Source organism: Astatotilapia calliptera, chromosome 9, assembly GCF_964374335.1.
Source record: "Astatotilapia calliptera chromosome 9, fAstCal68.1, whole genome shotgun sequence".
Lineage (NCBI taxonomy): Eukaryota > Metazoa > Chordata > Actinopteri > Cichliformes > Cichlidae > Astatotilapia > Astatotilapia calliptera.
Window position 1 is genome coordinate 10,997,243 of NC_137430.1, and position 12,498 is coordinate 11,009,740.

Here is a 12,498-nt window from a genome sequence, read left to right on the forward strand (position 1 = left end):
ATCGCCATGGTGATTCCACTTTAGAAACATGAGCAGGTAGAAATGGAAGCTGCAGCCTGACTGCTCATCAGTTTGTTATCTGTTGAAGTTCAGGCTCTGGTTGCCGGTTTGGGAACAGCATGCACTCAGTTTTAGCATAACTATGGGTTCTTGGCTAGCTTAGCATTAGCATGCTGACTGTGCAGATGGCTGCAAAGAGCCAAAGTTGCATTAGCAGCATAATGTAGTTACGTCTATTTCAGTTTAAACTTCATCATCGTGCTTTCATCATTTTGTGTAATAAAAATCAAATTAATATCCATCTCCACACTGTAGAAATTTGGCTAATAAACTGAGAGGTGAAGTATTTAGCGTGTTATAATCACTATTTCCTCTGCTTTTTCCAGTTCAGTATCACCAGTGTATTTTCTTTAATAAATACATACATTGCAGGAAACATGTTGAGAAAGTCCAGAGGAACTGCATCCAGGAGTTGACTGAGCAGTGCTCCTTCGAGGCCAGATTCTTGGCCTCGGTTTAAAGTTGCATGTTGTCGAGTGAGACGAAAAAGCTGTGCGGGACTATTTTTCCCTGAGAACCTGGGACGTACAGACTGTGAGGGAGGATATGTTGTGCGGATGACCTGTAATCCAATCCAAGCTCCTCGGTTCCTCCCTGATGGGATTCCTTCGATGGGCCTCTTGTTGTTTTTGTTTCTGACAACATGCTGAAACACATTTCATCTCCACAATGAGCGACCCCCCTTTACAGGATCATCCAAATCAAATCAAATCAAATCACTTTTATTGTCACATCACATGTGCAGGCACACTGGCACAGCACATGCGAGTGAAATTCTTGTGTGCGAGCCCCACAAGCAACAGAGATGTGCAAACACAACAACACAAACGAGCAAAATACAAGAATGGCCAACCTGAAACTAATAAATATATGTACAATATATAATAGTGTATGCATTTCTGGATGTGTATGCTAAATATTTTCCTACGTGTGTGTGTGTGTGTGTGTGTGTGTGTGTGTGTGTGTGTGTGTGTGTGTATACACATTTTTACAAATTAAATAGTAAAAAAAAAAAAAATAATAATAATAATAATAATAATAAAATATATAAAATATACAGAGTTGAATATGTGCAAAACAAGTGGCATTTATATACAGTGTGGAGTGCATAATGTTGAAGTTCCAGTAGTGAAGCTGAGGTGTCTATGACGTGTTCAGCAGTCTGATGGCCTGATGGAAGAAGCTGTCTCTCAGTCTGCTGGTACGGGACCGGATGCTGCAGAACCTCCTTCCTGATGGAAGCAGTCTGAACAGTTTATGGCTGGGGTGACTGGAGTCCTTGATGATCCTCCCCGCTTTCCTCAGGCACCGCTTCCTGTAGATGTCTTGGAGGGAGGGAAGCTCACCTCCAATTATCTGTTCAGAGCACCGCACTACTCGCTGGAGAGCTTTGCAGTTGTAGGCGGTGCTGTTGCCATACCAGGTGGTGATGCATCCAGTGAGGATGCTCTCAATGGCACAGTGATAGAAGGTCCTGAGGATGCGAGGGCTCATGCCGAATCTTTTCAGTCTCCTGAGAAAGAAGAGGCGCTGCTGCGCCTTCTTCACTGTTTTGTTTGTGTGTACTGACCACGTAAGATCCTCAGCCAGATGTACTCCAAGGAACCGGAAGCTGCTCACTCTCTCCACAGCAGCGCCGTTGATGGTGATGGGGGTGTGCACTTCTCTGCACCTCCGGAAGTCCACTATCAACTCCTTTGTCTTTGCGACGTTGAGGGTGAGATGGTTGTCTTGACACCAGTGGGTCAGGGCGCTGACCTCCTCCCTGTAAGCCGTCTCATCACCGTTGGTGATAAGACCCACCACTGTAGTGTCGTCCGCAAACTTCACAATGATGTTGGAGCTGTTAGTGGCTGTGCAGTCGTAGGTGTAGAGTGAGTACAGGAGAGGGCTCAGTACACACCCCTGTGGAGCACCAGTGTTCAGTGTGATGGGGGATGAGGTGATGCTGCCCAGTCTGACCACCTGGCGTCTGTCAGACAGGAAGCTAAGGATCCAGCTGCAGAGGGAGCTGCTCAGTCCTAGATCCTGCAGTTTCCTGTCCAGCTTCGAGGGAACGATGGTATTGAATGCTGAGCTGTAATCTACAAACAGCATCCTCACATACGTGTCTCTCTTCTCCAGGTGTGACAGGGCAGTGTGTAGTGTCAGGGCTATGGCATCATCAGTGGACCTGTTGTGGCGGTATGCAAACTGTAGAGGGTCCAGTGAGTCGGGTAGTGCAGAGCAGATGAAGTCCCTGACCAGCTTCTCGAAGCATTTGCTTACGATGGGGGTCAGGGCTACAGGTCGCCAGTCGTTCAATGAGGAGATGGTGGAGGATTTGGGTACAGGGACGACGGTGGCCATTTTGAAGCAGGCTGGGACTACAGACAGAGAGAGGGAAAGGTTGAAGATGTGCGTGAACACTCCAGCCAGCTGAGCCGCGCATGACTTGAGGACGCGGCCGGGAATCCCGTCCGGACCAGTAGCTTTGCGCGCGTTCACCTTCCTGAAGCACTTCCGCACATCCTCCTCAGACACAGTGTGCGCACTGACGTCATCCGCGGTGCGCACACTGTCCGGTCTCATGGTGTTCGCTGTGTCGAATCTAGCGTAGAATACATTTAGATCCTCACACAGAATGTTGTCGTGATGCTCCAGAGCCAGTTGCCCTTGTTCAAAGGAGAACATGCATTTTCAGCGAAGCTGTCTCATGTGGTGAACAAACCACAGGCTTTACAATAACAAGCTGTATCGACTGAGCTACATGGAGCAAGAGTGTTCGTAGCTGTGTGTTTGATTATACTGTTATTAGCCTTTCACACCATAAATGAACAGAAGTAGAAAAAGGCTCTGATCTTGTATTTAAGGCCAGGAATGAGAATGAAGAATCAGAACAAGATAGAGAGCCTTATGAGATAGCAAAAAGTTAAATATTCCTGGAGCTCTAAATATCTTCCTTGAGCAGCCTCTGTGTTGACATTCTGAAAATGTTCAGTATGAATTGCAAATATTACAGTCATGCATTCACACTTCACAAATTCACCTAGAAGCCTGATTAAACAACCACTCAAACAGTTAGTCATCACATCTAACCTAGAAAATGATATAATGTAATTATACAGTGACACACACCGTGTAACATTTACTCCTCTGTGAGATTTAGTTTGTAGCCTGCTTAGGGAGGAAGGTTTAAAAGTTTAAAACCTTCTCTCATGTATATGGATGAATTATTGTGCAATACTAAGGGCTAAAATTTAATAAAGCACTATTAACACAAACACAAAACCCAGGGAATGAAACGGTAAGTACTAATGCACAGTACTGCATTTCTCTATGTGAAGTCTTGAATATTAAGGTGGAGCGCCATATGACAGATTCGGAATTTCACCATTAATTTATTATAAGCCTGTGGGAAGAACTGTGGCACCAGTTTGAAAAAGTGCATGCAACTCCTTCAGAGCTGTTTGCTGAAACAGGTAAATCTCATAAACTCAATTCTCCGTGTAAACCTAGAGTCTTTTCGTGTGCAAGTAGCGCCTGTAGAAAGCACCGTGTGGCATGTTTATCTTCAAGTTTCTTTGGTAAAACTTTCATTTCAAAAGGACACAGTGGAGGTTCTGAACCTAACTGCTTACCCTACTAGACACAGCACTAAGTTTCTCATTGATGTTGCCCCCCACCGCCCAAACCCACTCTTCTTTGCCTTGCAGCAGATTCTTCATGAAAAAGTAGGATGCACAGCTAAAGCTTCCTTCGCCTGCAACGGCTCCATCTGGGCGCCAAATGACAAGTGGGTGGAGAGAGGGGGAAAGCGAGAGAGAGAGAAAGAGAGAGAGAGAAAGTGTGTAAAGTGACCAGAGGTCCTCCCCGATGTCAGCCCTGTAACAGAGACAGATTGCAGTGGGAGGGACACGTCCCATTTCTGAGTGTGAGTAACACTGAAAGCAGATGACAGCATGATCTCAATCAAAGAGGCTGTCAGGGATGAAGAGATGAGCAGAGAGACTCAGAGCCAAAGATCCCAATGTAACACCAGACACACGGAAAAAACAAAGTGTTTGTTTCTATTTTTTTGGATCCCTGTGAATGTGGTTCATCTGACAGCTCCTTTTGCCTTGACATCGACGTGAAACTCTGTGTACTGTACTGATCTGGCAGCTGTTGCTATCATAGTTCTGTGCTTTTCAAAAGAAGATGCCATTGTTTTTGGACACTTTTCTTTCTTCTTTTCTTTGTGAAAACTGTCTAAACCTTGAACACTTTAAAGATTGTGTTTTCCAAGGCAGCTGTTGACTGACACTTGAGATCTCATGTTGCTAGGTAACATGCTGTTGGCTTGTTAGTGTGCTACTGACTGAAGCGTGTCAGACTCTGTAGCCTGTGAGTGTCACAGGAGCACTAGCTGACAAGTTTAAACTGAGCGGCAGCCTTAAGGACTGGAAAAACGAAGCTGGGGTGGAAGTGCAACATAAACTGCAGTTTCAATATTGACCACACGAGCCTGTCTCCAAAAGTGAGACGATCCATGACAAATTCCATGTGTCCATCTGGCAGGCTTCTCCCCACTTGAGCAGTTTTGAGGATAGTTTCACAGGTTGAAATTATGTTTAGTGGGTGAAATTATTTAGGCTGTTTTGTGATCAATTTGGCATTTTTTAAACATAAATGTAAAAGTGATGTGGAAACCCAAGAATCCATGTTTTACACCCAATTAGACATCATGACCTTAAAGATAGACGCACCCACTCAAAAGTCTGCTTTCCTACGGTTAAGGTTTTATTAGTGAGAAACAGTCTTTAGTGAGTTTTAGTGAGTGAGTTAGTGAGAAACTCAAGTTTAAAGTAAAAACAACACAAATAAAATGAACTCTTCCTGATATAAAAGCAAAAGAATAAAAATGTTTTTTTCAAACGTGTCTAATGTTGGAGAGGTCCTGATGTGAAACGGCAGTTTATTCCACAATTTGGGAGCACCATCTGCAAACAGCCGATCTCTGTGCTTGAATCTGGACCACGGGACAGCCTTTGCCTTTGCAGAGCTGATCTCAGTAATCTAGAGGAAATGTGCAAACTTAAAAGATCAGAGAGATGAGAAAGCGTTAACTCTTGCGGCATCAAAAAATAAAATAATTAAAATTTTAAAATTTTAAAGACTGTCAGCTAGTGAAGTGTAAGCTCACATGGGGCATGTATAGTTTCATACGTGCGTGCCAGTTAATAACCGGGCTGCAGCGGCTATGCTGGTGAAATATGACATAAAAGACCAGGTTACATATGTGGGCAGGGGTACAATTAATATACTGCATTGTTTTTTTATATTGAAGGAAATTACAGATTACATCTTTTTACACCAAAGCCATACAAATTCTGCTACTGCTGCTGATCTGACCACATATGTTGTGGAAATACACACAAAAAATGTGTTCATTTGAAGAAAAACACAGCTTCAATCCTGGATTTTAGTACCTGTGTCCAGTTTGACTCTGTGTTTGCATGTTTTTGAGCTTATGACCTTTTGTATCACAGGCACCCACGCATCCCCTGAAGCACCACTAGAGCAATTATGCTGTTGCCACTTGGAACATACACCCTGCAGCTGGCTAAAGAGCTCACCAGCCGCCTAGACAAATTGCAAACGACCCAATCAGATAATCCAATTGCACCTGGCTGTCCAAACGACTGGCTGGGCTGGCTGAACGGTTATTAGCCATTGATTACAGCTCACACAGATTGGCAATCATAGCTTCAGATAAAACTTTAAGCTGTCATGTGCTGGAAGCCCATACTGGGGTGACGTGGATAATAATGCAGACAGCAATGTGGGGCAAAGATAGTATGATAGCAAGCTGATGGCAGCAGCTGCTTGGCTCCGCATCAGGCCACCAGTGGCGGATGACATGGACTGGATTAAAAGAAAACAGAATGGGAGCTATTGAGCATTGTTTGCTCTTGTAATGGGGATTAATGATGATGACGATCTCAGCGGGCCTTATAAGTCCATCAAGTGTGCACACAGAAAAGTCCAGACTCACACAGATTTGCAATATCCTCACATGCCTCAACAAAGAGGCCAATAGGAGATGCATATTGCTTAAATGAGAACTATTCCTGCTCTCATTAGGAAGTAAATAATAAAAATCTAAAAACCACAGTGTTGGATCGGGACATGGCATCCCCAGGGGTGGATCAGCCCTCTTCAAAAACAGACAGTAGCTGTGGTTGTCTGCAGATGTTTCCATACATTCTAATCTCCAGAGGTGGGACCAAGTCATTGTTTTGCAAGTCTCAAGTAAGTCTCAAGTCTTTATCCTCAAGTCTCAAGTCAAGTCTCAAGTAATGTCAGGCAAGTCAGAGTCGAGTCTCAAGTCACTGGTGTAAGAGTCCGAGTCAAGTCACAAGTCTGAAATTTAGAATTTCAAGTCCTTTCGAGTCATTCAAAAAAACGAAAAAAAGCATGTTGCAGTTATGCTAAATGTAAATATTAGACCATGTAATTTTTTAATCTGTGTTTTTCTCAACACATGACAAAATAGTGAACTTAGAAAATATACACAAATTGTGAAATTGCACCTCTTTAAAATGCAGCTCAATTAAACCTAGCTCCAAGAATAATTTTCACCGACAGTTCTGAGATAAGCTGCATGTTATTCTTGGATGCGGTTGTAGGACCGGCTTTAAAATCGCATGACAAAAATATCATACACATTAAAAAAAAACTGCATCACCAACGTAGCCTGGACAACATTTGCTAGTTAGATGAAGTCAGCTATCTCATCGTAGCATATTTATATGCATATTTATAATCATACGGTTCTTGGAGTGAGTGCATACACTCGTGAAGTTTAGTAACTTCAGGTCACTGCAACAAGCCCAGGTACAGTTTACCGACGGATGGGTGCAGGACCTTGAAATGCACCGTGTAGAACGAAAGACCATCGTACGTATCATAAGTTTACCAGTCTCACAAATCGTCTTCATAAATATACATTCCTTAACCGTTTATTAATAGGACCTTTGAGCTCAACGGTAATTAATTAGCAGTGGAAATAATTTCTGGTAGCATCACAGAAATGTAGCAGTGACAATAATATTGTATGCTGTAATCGTACTGGGCAATTAGTGATACAAAAAACCTGTTTTATCCTGTGAATAAAAGTATATGTTTTTGTCAATGTACCATAATAACAGAAGCGAAACGCAATATTGTGTCAGGACAATTCACTATTTATGCACAATAAATAAAGGAGCATAGCGCGACCATTTCTGTTCAGCGCCAGACTTGCTTGTAACCTATATCACTAATTATGTTATGAAAATGACGCATTAACTACAACAGCAGACTGACCTTTGTGTAAATGCTTGGAGCAGACTAACCTGTGAGCTGGAGTGTTCTGGGACGTTATATTTGATCTTTGAATGGCTGCAATCCAGGCCACCCGTCGCCTCTTTGTTACTTCGGAAACATGGCTCGAACAATTTCTCTTCAACGACGTAATCCGATAACAACCGATCTCTTTACCCGTCGGCTTCCCGTGGCTGTCATGCGACCGGCTATTGCAGTTAATAATACAACAGCTTCTTGCCATTTTTGTGTTTCTTTTTATCGCTGTGTGACTGATTTCAATTGAAAGCCTGCGTGCGCTAGTACCTCTTGCCACGAGTTCCCAGAATCCTTTGCGGTTCTACCCGTGAATGACGTCACATTTTCAATCTCTATATAATATGCATGTTAAATTTTATATTTGGGGTGAAATATCAAGTCTTTTCAAGTAAACCGGTTCAAGTCCAATTCAAGTCCCAGGTCATTGGTGTAAAAGTCCAAGTCAAGTCACAAGTCTTAGAACGTTTTTTCAAGTCAAGTCTAAAGTCATAAAATTAATGACTCGAGTCTGACTCGAGTCCAAGTCATGTGACTCGAGTCCACACCTCTGCTAATCTCCCTTTTCCTTTCTGTGGACTTAAATAAGAAACAGCTCAAACTTCGAGCCTCCGTCTGCACGCAGAGGCCCACCGCTCGATCGGTTGACTGCACATTTGTTTATCCAGCGGACACCTTCCAGCATCAAGTGTTTCAATACATGGATAATGTAATATTTGCAGATATCTTCAGCTGCCTGCTTCAGACAGGTCTGACCTTTAAAATTAATATATCTTCTTATCGTGAATATGTTTTCGATAGATTTGTTTGCTGCTACAGAGAACACAAACAAGAAGCCTGAATTTATTTGCGGTGACATTTTGATGTGCCCCTGCCTCCACGCTGTGAGCTGCCCATCAAGGGGAGCTCATTATCCTCCAGGGGAAGATTGCTGACCCACACCACGCATTTGAGACAACCCAAACTGAGAGTTAAAAGTCTGCTTTCCCACCTGTGGTAAACCTCTATGGAGTTACATAATGAAAGATTTACAGTGTGAAATCGACTGTCTGTCTGCGTGTAAACACATGGTTTAGCCCGACACCAGCATCTCTCCTATCTGCCCTTCAAAAACAATCCTGTTATTTATCCATATCTAGTGAAAGGGAATGACGTTGAAACTCTACTTTTCGGAGTCTGTGGAGTTGCGTAATTAAACACCGGAGATGTGTTTCATCTTAAAATTTCATCCTCTTCTCCCGGATGATTGTGTTAATGAGCTCTCTTAAGCGTTTACAGCAATTAGCCTTAATGTATCATACTCATGTGTATGCAGCACCTGAAGATCACACTAGCTGTATATGACTTAGAATTAAAGGTCAATTTATTGCAAATATCAAAGGATGTGACCTATAACAGCCTTGGTGCAGGAATCCAACTGGTGCAGCACACACATACGGAGGTTGTACATCATCCTCACCCCAGTTGGCAGTTTGGTTTATGGTTCTGGTTTATGAGTCAGGGTCAAAAGCAGCAGGTGAGCTTCCTGTGATGCCGTCACATGTGTGTGTAGGAAGGGTTGCCAGGAAATGACATGTTGTCCGGGGGGTGAGGCTGCCAGGTTGTTCCCTGACAAGCACGTACACTTTGTCAGTTTGTTTGTGCATGTATCTGTAAAGCTCCCATATGTTTCTTAATACGATCCCTGCCCTTCTTTTTATTCATGTCCGCTCCATATGGACCCTGATCTCAGGTACTTAAATGTTGTGGAGGCCATTGAAGGGCGTTTAAATTAATAGTGAGTTTTTGTCTATGCAGAGACCAACTGGCACATGATTTTTGATGATTTACCGCAGTTAATTGCTGTATTATCAGAAACAGGTTGCATGCAATTACCATCCTCTTCCCATTCAATTGCAGACTGGTATCAACCTGGCTCCGTCTTATGACAACAGGTATTCATGACAGTGTTGGTGTGCTTGACAATGATAACTTTTTCTTATTGGATCAAACCGATATAAACAGTGTGAACTATGAGTACATCATTCGCAGTTGAAATGTGATAAACGACAATATTGTATATGTCCTTGCAATAGTCTGCAATGCAATAGTCAGTTATCATGCTTTCTTATTTTTACTTCAGATGCTAACAGATAAAATTCATTTCCAGCTTGAAGTGATTTGAAACAGCTGTAGATTGGCAGTCTTATGTCCAGTTTAATGTCTGAGCTGCAGGTGCACTCTTTAAAAGAGGCATTTTTTAACGAGGTTACATTATTTGGTGTTAACAAGCGCAGCAAGCCCACCTCTTTTCCTCTGAACGCTCCCAGTTGTGTTTCGTGCTGCACCGTACAAAAGACGGAAACGTTCTTGCATTTGCTGCCCAGTGAAACATGATTCCTCTGTCTGCTCACCAGAACTCCCAGTTCACTCAGCCTAATAGCAAGACTCGTTTCCCTTAATGATCGCAATCTGAAAGTCCTTCTGTCTTCAGTTCATATCAGCTATACTGTACGTCTGTGGCCTTCCTCATGAAGAGTTTGTTAACCGCTGAAGCAGATGTGCGTTTAGAAGCCCAGGGCTTTTTTTTGCTTGCAATTAACATTTTTAAAGGCCTCTAATGTCATAACCCTTTTGTTTAAATATGGTCATTCATCTGAGAAGCATCTGCGGGATAATGGTTTACCCCACGGCATATTTCAGCTCATGCTTATTCTTGGCCTAGGGCTAATTTACCCTATCATGTTTTTTGGTTGTTGTTGGTTTTTTTTGTTTTGCTTTTTTCATTTACATACATTAGATGTACTGTTAAAACTTGTACCTGCAGCTGTGCACAGTGTCCACTGAAGCAGGGTTAAATTGTAAGAAAACCAACAGTATCAGCAGCAAATTAATTGTAGGCACTGAATACGACTGTCATTTTTATAATACTATTGATAAAACTTGTTGCCTCAGGATTGAGCTTAACAATAGCTAGATCAAAGCTGCTATGATCACAATTTTTTTTATATTACATAAACAATTTTTCACTCAGTGCTGTAGGTCCCATCACCATTTTAGCTCCTTTCAGCCTCTTATTCTGTTCTGCAGATGGAAAATTCCAGACTACCTGTAGGCCTCAAAGGAAAGACATACTGCACAGTTTTAGTGACAGAGGTAAAGCAGTTAATTGACTGATGTAGGAACAACACAGACATAGAATTTCTCCTTGGAAGCTGGTGGAAATGAGGCTATAAGAACGTAAATGTTAGACTTGAAACACAATTCAAAAGAAATAACATTGTAGCTCTGTGTCAGCAAGCTGTTTAAAATGGACACCTAGCTAAATCTATAAGTAATATACAACAACAAGTTGATGTTATTGCTGTTAATTGCTTGTCGTGCCTGCTGCAGTTCGGGTTAAAATGGTTATTGATTCAGTTGAGGCAGTTCTAAAGAAACAGCTTGCACTGATGGATTTTCAGAGGCAAAAAACTCCAAATGATGCAGAAATTAACACGAAATTTGTTGAGAATCTCAGCAAAATTGTAACTTGCGGTAAAGTACAGTGGATACCGATGAAGAACACTTTTGTTGTAGACAAATGTCTAGGATGCTCTGAGGCTGCTCTTTTCTGTGCAGCCTCCAGGATTCTACTGACGCATCAAAACAAAAAAAGGTGTTTTACGGGAAAATGTCAAAATATAACTTGTGCATGAAATGACTGACATTATTTGAAAAGTCATTTCTCCACTAAGGCAAGAGCTAATACGGAATAAGTGATTGTAGTGTGATCGTAGTCATTTGTCTGTTAATCAGCAAGTCAAGACTCGGTGAAGATGTGGAGGATGTGCAAAGGAACAAACTATTCAATTTTAGGGACATTAGCTGTGGTGTAGAACGCGCTTTCTGAGTTACCTTTATTAAGTTTAATGCAGACTGGAGCAGACAAAGCTGGTTCAAACTTTCAGTGTGAGTAGTACTGTTAAAAATAAAGTCATTTTTTTCCCCTCCCTTGAGCTGAATGGACAAAAAAACTTGCTGACTGTTAAGTCTTGTACTTCACACTTCACGACCCCAGCCAGTCTGAGCCAACAACTGAAACATTCGAAAAATCTTATGGGGCCCAGACTGGCCCCAAGCTTAATCAGCAGTCCGAAGGGTCTAGGTGTTCACTGTTCAGCCTGTTCAGTCCACAGACCACAGTCACACTTAGAATAAGAATAAAGCTCATCTAACATAACGTAGCAATAATTCATATGCTAACTGCGAATGCTCTGGGCTTACCCAGTTCTGTAGGCTACAGTCACTCCTAAAGTGGCCCTGTGTGACATGCTGCTTTGCCCAGAGCAAAAACCCAATTTAGTGCTTGGAGATGACCGACACGAGGACCGCTTTAGGAAACTATAATCAATCATAATTACTCACAGTAGCGTGGTGAGTGCCTTGCTCAACTTTCATGCAGTCACAGTTCTCTAACTGCTGAACTTGCTTTAATCCAGCAGTTGTTTTGTGCTGGACAACAGGCTGGGAATATCATCCAAAGTCACAGCCAGCATATATACTGTATTAACTGGAAATCAAGAATGTAGTGACCAGTGTTGTGCAATCCACATTATGTCTTGTGCAGTGCAAATATGCTTAAAGTGATTTAAGTGATGAAGTGAAAACAATGTCCAGAATGTCCAGTGTGTGTGTGTAAGAACTGTATGTGTGGGTCAGTACTGTGTGGTGGTGTGATTGAGAGACCGTATCGCCTGCGGGAAGAAGCTCCTCCTCAGTCTCTCTGTGTTGGTCTTCAGGGAGCGGAATCGCTTTCCTGACCTCAACAGAGAGAACAGTCCATTGTTGGGATGGCTGAGGTCCTTCACGATCCTCCTGGCCTTGGTCCAGCACCGCCTGCTGTAGATTGAGTGCAGGTCAGGGAGCTCGGAGCGGATGGTGCGCTCAGCTGACCGCACAACCCTCTGTAGAGCTCATCTGTCCTGCATGGTGCTGTTCCCGAACCAGGTTAAGATGTTCCCCGCCAGGATGCTCTCTATGGTGCACGAGTAAAAGTTCCTGAGCACCTTGGAGGGCAGTTGGAAGTCTCTCAAGCATCTGAGGTGGTAGAGACGC